Source organism: Mytilus edulis, chromosome 6 (genome assembly GCF_963676685.1).
Source record: "Mytilus edulis chromosome 6, xbMytEdul2.2, whole genome shotgun sequence".
Lineage (NCBI taxonomy): Eukaryota > Metazoa > Mollusca > Bivalvia > Mytilida > Mytilidae > Mytilus > Mytilus edulis.
Window position 1 is genome coordinate 1,454,372 of NC_092349.1, and position 7,660 is coordinate 1,462,031.

Here is a 7,660-nt window from a genome sequence, read left to right on the forward strand (position 1 = left end):
TTGTATACAAGTCTACAAAATCGTTTTAAAAAGTTTACTAAATGGTTATTGTTCCATGAGTGTACATATGTATGCTCGAATTATATATATAATCAGTACATGACACACTACATGCACAACATGCGACAAATAAAGGGAGGGGGGTAGTAATAACAGGAAACTAAATTAAACTAAGGCTTTGATGGATGTAAACTTCAATAAAACTGGAAGTTACATAAGGGGAACAGGAAAATAAGAATATATTACATCACTTACAACAACCTCTAAATTGACCAGTGATTTTTTATTCATTACTAACCAGCGAGATAATCAAAAGATTTGTAAGGGTCCATATGAAGTGTGGACCTAAATGTTCTTTATCTTTAAATCTAACGCTTATTCTGTAAAATCTTCAATTAACAATTTTGTAAAATTCTTCTATCATTAAATGATTTCTTAATTCTGTACATGGTCTACACTATGTTATTAAATAATTATTTTATTTAATGAATGGCTATTATCTATTTTGAATTTATTGAACCATAAAACTAATTTTTGACTCTTCACATTGAATAATCCGCGAAGCGGATTATGTAAAATGTGAAGAGTCAAAAATTAGTTTTATGGTTCAATAAAATCAAAATAAATTATTGCCATTCATTATAAATAAATTTCTATCAAAACTAAGGCTCAAAGAACTTTTAATATTATTTATATTAACAATAACAACGTACACACATGTTGGCGTATGAATACACAACGTCAAAGTGGGCGTGTCGCCATAAAAATTGACAACATTGAAAATAAAACTAATAAATTTAACCAATCAGAAGACAGTATAAACACAAAATTTATTTATTTTCCGTTGTTACTTTTCATAAATTTGCCAACTTTTTTGTTCAATTTTGACATTCGCCAGCATATTTTATTTTGCAACTCACTTTGAGATCTAATTATATGTGACAATAAATTAATGTGCTTCTTTTTCTGAATTTCGCTTTCTCTCAAAACATTGCACAGTCTTTGTAGTACAGTGTATTTTCCAGAAAATACATCGTGTAAAAACATTTCCAAGGAAACAAAACATACGGAAAATGAGATATGACATAAAAACAGATGTACATATTTATGTTAAATATGCGTACAAAAATACCCCCTCACCCCCTCCCTCCCAAACTGAAAAAAACAAGAAAAATACAATCGCGCAGCAGGCTGAGACATGACTGGAAATATTGTGTTTTATTATTTAGTCCATATACACAAATGAGGGGGGGGAGGTAACGGGACTCCGGGATCGGATGTTTTTAAGCACGGGATTTCGGGATTGATCCTTTCTGGATCCGGATATTCTTTTTTCGAATTTCGGGATGGCGGGATTTAAATTTCTATAAATTTGGGACCTCGGGATTCATGTTTTAAAGTCCGGGATTTCGGCACAGGACCCCTATCTCCCCTTTTTCCATCGACAAATGCATTATATCATAAGATGTGTTTTCCTTTTTAATATTCTTTTGGCCTTGTGTTGTTGTCTGGTTGCTGTCTTATTGAAGTACTGACTACTTACGGGATTTACATTCTTACTTTAGGTACTGAAAGTCTGTGACACTCTGCATATTTTTTAGTAGTAGTATGATATAGAGATGATCGATATAATCTCGTTCTAAACCTTCAAGTTTTATGAGTGGAATAGAATTGAGAACAGTTCTATTTTATATTTGAGATGCTAGTTTCAGCTAAGGTACATTTTTTTTATTCGGTTAATTTTTATCCATATATATATATATATATATATATAAAACAATTTCCTTTGAGGAGAAAACCATACGAATCAATAATATTAGGATACTAAGCCATGTATAAATCTTCAAACCATATACTATTTATACATGTATCTATTTAAAGACTTGTGTTCTATTTTCAACACCGAAATTGAGGACGTGAAAGAAAACACCATTACAAAAAAATAAAACCAACGTTAAAATGCAAAATGTAGAGATGGATTAATAATCGTGAAACATCATTTTTCTGTATTTTTAATTTGTAATTGTTTAAAAACTGTGTATGAATATTAAACTATTGTTCCAACCGTGAACAAGGTTAAATAATTTATTAAGTGTATTATAGTTTAGTGCCATCTATGACTGACTGACAGCAGTGGCGAATTTATGACCAGTAATAGTTTATGTGGATCATTTCCTTTTCTCTAATTTGAAAATATATTAACTTTAGTATTAATGTCCCAAACTTGCACCCCCTTCTGCTTGTTTTCTGCTAAACGATGTCTTTTCCCAGTGAATGTTAGCCTAGGGCTTTTGTGAGGACAGTTTTGACATACTACATATAAAATACTTCCGAGACCACACTGTTTTTTTCTCATAACAATTATGTAGAAATAGAAGTGAGCAACAGTTTTCACACTTGTTTTAACTGATTAGCAGGTATACAAACTCTACCACCCTACGTCCCTGACGCCAGTCAAACACCTGATTTCCATTTTGAAGATCGTCTTCATGACTGTTTTCATATTCATTTTCAATTTTTAATTTTAGAAAAACAAGTTCATTCTCCTAGAAGTAACATACTTTCCGTCAAATTTACCGTTGACGTTGTCTCATCGAAAAGTCGTCGGGTGCAATTTTAACATTGCAAAGTCTGGTCAAAGGGACGTAATTCGTACAAAACGTCGCAATATTTCGCGGAATCCGCTAGACGGCGATCCTTTACTGTTACTTGACCTTAAATGTGAAAAGACACATTCGATACTAAAAAGCAATACTTGTATTTAAGGAGGTTCGAGGGTGAAAACATTTAAAAAAAAAATTATAAATTTTATTTATTACTTTATTAGTTGTTACTTTATCAGTTGGTACACACATCATTCAAATAAATCAATTCATTTTGGCCTTAGATGACTTTCAAACTATATGTTTCAATGAAAAAGCTCAAAAATTATCTCCCTATATTTTTGGGCATTGAAATTGAAATATCTTTTTTAACTCATCGGTGACCTATTTGTTTTATTATTATTTTCTTTTTTAAGGGTCCTATGTTAAACTAAGTTCCCCGCTGACGGCAATCTTGGATGATGGATCTGCTACAAAGTAACAACACCTGGTCAGCACCTCATAGGGAATCTTCGTGCCATGTTTGGTTTCATTCTATTCAGTGGTTCTCTAGAAGAAGTCATTTTTATGGATTTCCAATAGGGTCCTATGTTAAACTAAGTCCCCTGCTGGCGGCCATATTGGATAATAGATCGGCTACAAAGTAACAACACTTGGTCAGCACTGCATAAGGAACATTCATGCCATGTTTGGTTTCATTCTATTTAGTTGTTCTCTAGAAGAAGTCATTTGTATGCATTTCCTATAGGGTCCTATGTTAAACTAAGTCCCCCGCTGGCGGCCATCTTGGATGATGGATCTGCTACAAAGTAACAACTCTTGGTCAGCACCTCATAAGGAACATTCATGCCATGTTTTGTTTCAATCCATTCAGTGTACTCTAGAAGAAGTTCAAAATGTAAAAAGTTAACGACTACGACGGACGACGGACGACGGACGCCAAGTGATGAGAAAAGTTCACTTGGCCCTTCGGGCCAGGTGAGCTAAAAACGCTCTGACACAAACAATACAAAACAATTCAATTGAAAAAATTAACGGGCAAATTTTACTGTTTACAAATTTTGGATTTTTTTTTAAATACTAAGGCTTTTCTACCTCAGGCATAGATTACCTTAGCTGTATTTGGCAAAACTTTTAAGAATGTTGGTCCTCAATGCTCTTTAAGGTAGATAGGGTGTCTTCCTCCATCTTGGATTTTGAAATACCAGAAAACAAGGTCTTGATCTTTGATAAAATGTGCAAATTTTGAGATAAGCAGGTAATTCATGTGTACGAATTTTCATTATATTATAGAAAAAGCTATTTTGTATCATATTTATGGTTGCATTTTACAAAAAAACGAATACTTTTGTTTGATTCATTTTTTTCCAACTTTGCCAAATAAGGGGAAGCAACTCAAATGCAAGGGCAGATAATTCAAATAGTATTACTTTTACAATAGAATGTGTTAGGAATTTACCTATTTTATTATGTAGCAAGAAAACGAGTCCGGTGGCCCCGTTTTTTCTTTTTCTTATCTAAAAACATAATATTGAAGCTATCTTCTCATATTTTATCTCAAAATTCTATGGTGTAGTTTTAATGTTATGGCGGAAAATTAGGTTTTCCATGCATAATCTATACAAAATCTGACAATTTTGCATAGCCTGTAGTGTGAAAATAAGTCCGGTGACCCATTCTTTTTATTAATGTTTTGAAACAAGGCAGATATAAAATACATTTTGGCAAATTATTAAAAAAAATCTATGGATTATAATTTAGACACCCCATCTACTTTAACTTCGTACTTTATTTGACTTTTTAACTTTTTTGGATTCGAGCGTCACTGATGAATCTTTTGTAGACAAAACGCGCGTCTTGCGTATATACTACTAAATTTAGTCCTGGTATCTATGATGGGTGTATTCATAACAAAACAGTTTACATAAAACAATTACGACAAACATAAGCAAACGACAATCACTAAACTACATGCTCCTGACTTGGCGCAGGCACATACAGAATGTATTCGGATAAAAGTGCTTGTGAGTTCTTAGCAAACCCGACCCACCCGTCCCTTAACCTGGGATAGTGCTGTAAAAGTACAAAAATGTCAACATGAGAACAAACTATAAACATCACTTAAAAATCACATCAGATGGGTACTTATTTGTCTGTTATCATTTAAAGCTACACACCCCAGTTGACGACAGCCTCTATTTCGAATAAGCTGTAAAATGTACTCCATCTTTGTTCTGAATACACAAACATAGACTTTTGCCTGTGTTCAGAGTAACCTTTTATTTACATTATTATAAGAATCAGTTATTCACATATTTTTAAAGCGATCTGATCGGTGTTTAGTAATTTAATGCTAGTACATTTAACGCATGGTTTAAGATATAATAAGTCAGTTAATTTAAAATTTAGGTTCTAATTGTTGCAACTGCAATTAATGATAAGATGGGAAAATATGGGGCAAATTGTTGCCTTATTTTCAGGATATGATCGGACTTACCTTGCAGAAGCAGAAATATTAAACCTATTTGTAACTGCATCATCTCCTGAATTTTCCGAATACATAAAATGTTAAAGCATTTGTTTCGAATGAATTTGAAAGTACTGTCCACTGATATATATATGTTTACGATAGTACTTATTATTGAGCTATTTCTTTTTTACGTGTTGAAATATTGATAAAGATGAATGCGTAAAAAGTCCCACATTGAAGATAATAAAACATATTGATAATTATTTATATGAACTTTACTGTAGCAATGTCTACATTACATCTACGTGATGCACAGTTGGTTATATTGAACAGTTCTCAAAACAAATAACTAAAGTAAATACTTAATTCAGCATTGAGACTATAGTATTACAGTATTATCCAAAATTCTATAAACCCTATGAGTTATTAATTACCTAATTATTTTTTCTAAAAAATATCTTCTTAAATATGCTACGTCTCTCAAAGACTTACACAATTTAAAAAAGTCTATACATGACGTGCGGATTATGAACAAATACTATTCGAACATCGTCTTGTGATGGAAAGACATTGAAAGGTTAAAAAGGGTAACTGCCTGTTAAAATTCATTCAATATTTAAATGCAAACCGACTAGTCTGGTTGTGGTTATTATTATCATTTCACTCCAGGTGCGTCCCTCTTCAATCTCAATGAAGTCTAGCTTTTCATACCGAATGCCATATTTTCAGGCGAAGATCACATCTCCTTCTTTCCGTATACTCATCGAATATTAAAATGTTTTCAATGCATATATATATCTGATGTTTTTAATAAAGTCGATAGATTGATGATGTAAGAAAATGTTCAAAAGTCGAGTTTTACATACGGGTAAGCTTTTTGTATATGTTGTTAGAAAGAGCCAGATAACTGCTTTCGTGTTATTAATCACAACTCCGATAAATTATTTGCTAATCAACTACTCTTATTCCACTGCCTGATAATACGATTTATATTTCTGTGCTTAATATCTTTTTTCCTTTAAACAGTAGCGGGACTTTATACTATAATTAGGCACACTGTGAACTACCAAATACATTGTACCAGGAAGAAAGAAAAAAATAGTAAATGAGCAAATAGTAATGAAAATGAACAGTTCCTTATTCAAAAGACGATTCAAAATTGTAGTGATGGTCAGTTCATCATAGAGAAACAACTAAGCACAAGAACCCATTGTCATCATTTGCAAAGATGTTATGAACAATGCTATCAAATCAATGGACTTACAATAAGACTTGTACTTGTAATCTACTACATTTGTTCTCAGGTTCCTTTAAAAAAACGAAATGTACGTAACAGTCTTGAGACATAAGTTGTAACAAGTACACTTTGTGGTTTGCAGAGCATATATCTAAACATTAAACTATGTCATAAATCAGGAAATATAACAGGACATAAACCTGACAAAACAATAATTCAAACAAATCAAAACAAAGAGAACAAACACTACTACAACACAACAAGATCACGTGTACATAAACATTTCCGACGAATCCAATAATAAGTACCAAGTTGAAAGTTTCCGAAGTTTATAAAAACTCAATATCAAAACAAAATATTTAGAGATTATCTTTTTTGATGACAAATTCCAATTGTACAATTATTTTAATAATATTACACGGTATATAATGCCAATTGACATACTTTATTTTATGAAAGATATATTCTTTTTCCTAATTACATAACCAAATAACGCACGTTTCCCTTAAATCAAAAGTTTGGTCCTCAATGCTTTTTGATTTTGTATTATTTGGCGTTTTTTTTTTATTGATTTGAGCGTCACAGTCGAGTCTTTTGTAGACGAAACACGCGTCTGGCGTAAACAAAGTTTTATTCTGATATACATGATGACCTATACGCTATTGGATCACTTTGTGTGTATATTTCAATTACAAAAACGTATTTGTGAAAATTCGTTATATACATGTAGCAAACAACATCATACAAGGTGTGTATGACATTGGCGACCTTTATTTTTAATTTCCTTCTTTCATTGCGCCGATTTCATTTTTATTCATTTGCGCCGATTTTATATTTGCCCTTGATTGCAATTACAGCAAAACATAGGTAATTTAATCCTGGCTATATATCGGAAGGTCAGTGCAAATGATTGCGAGAAATATTTATAGATGGTACTTTGAAGTGATGTCCGAAATGCTTTTATCAGTTATATACTTTACATGGATGATAAAATGGAAACTACGGACATCTAAAAATCGGTGCAAATGAAGAAAACAGATAAGCGTAAATGGAATGAGATCGGCGCTAATGCAAAACTTCGTACACAACGACGCAGAATAATCAATATATGCGTAGATTCCGAAAGAAAGACGAGATTGGTGTTACCCTTAAGTCTTCCTTGATGTGTTTTACTTATTTACATTATTAAGTTATACCATAAGTGGCACTTGCTTTGCTACATCAACTTTAAGTGTCAATACTTGAAATGTTTTGATGTGTCTTACTATGCACTTTATCAAATAAATAGTCTGCGACTAAAAATAGTGCTCAAAAAATAACTTTGAAGTTTATATCGTTATTGCATATTGT

General features: G+C 32.1%; 2 protein-coding genes across 2 annotated transcripts in view; both read right to left on the bottom strand.

Moving 5' to 3' along the window:
* The window catches only part of LOC139526915 (uncharacterized), a 350,297-nt gene that overhangs the window by 306,503 nt on the left and 36,134 nt on the right, over positions 1-7,660 (bottom strand). The window lies entirely within an intron of this gene.
* LOC139528986 (uncharacterized) overlaps positions 1-7,660 on the bottom strand; it is an 88,068-nt gene that overhangs the window by 37,096 nt on the left and 43,312 nt on the right. The gene's annotated exons all lie outside the window — the stretch shown is intronic.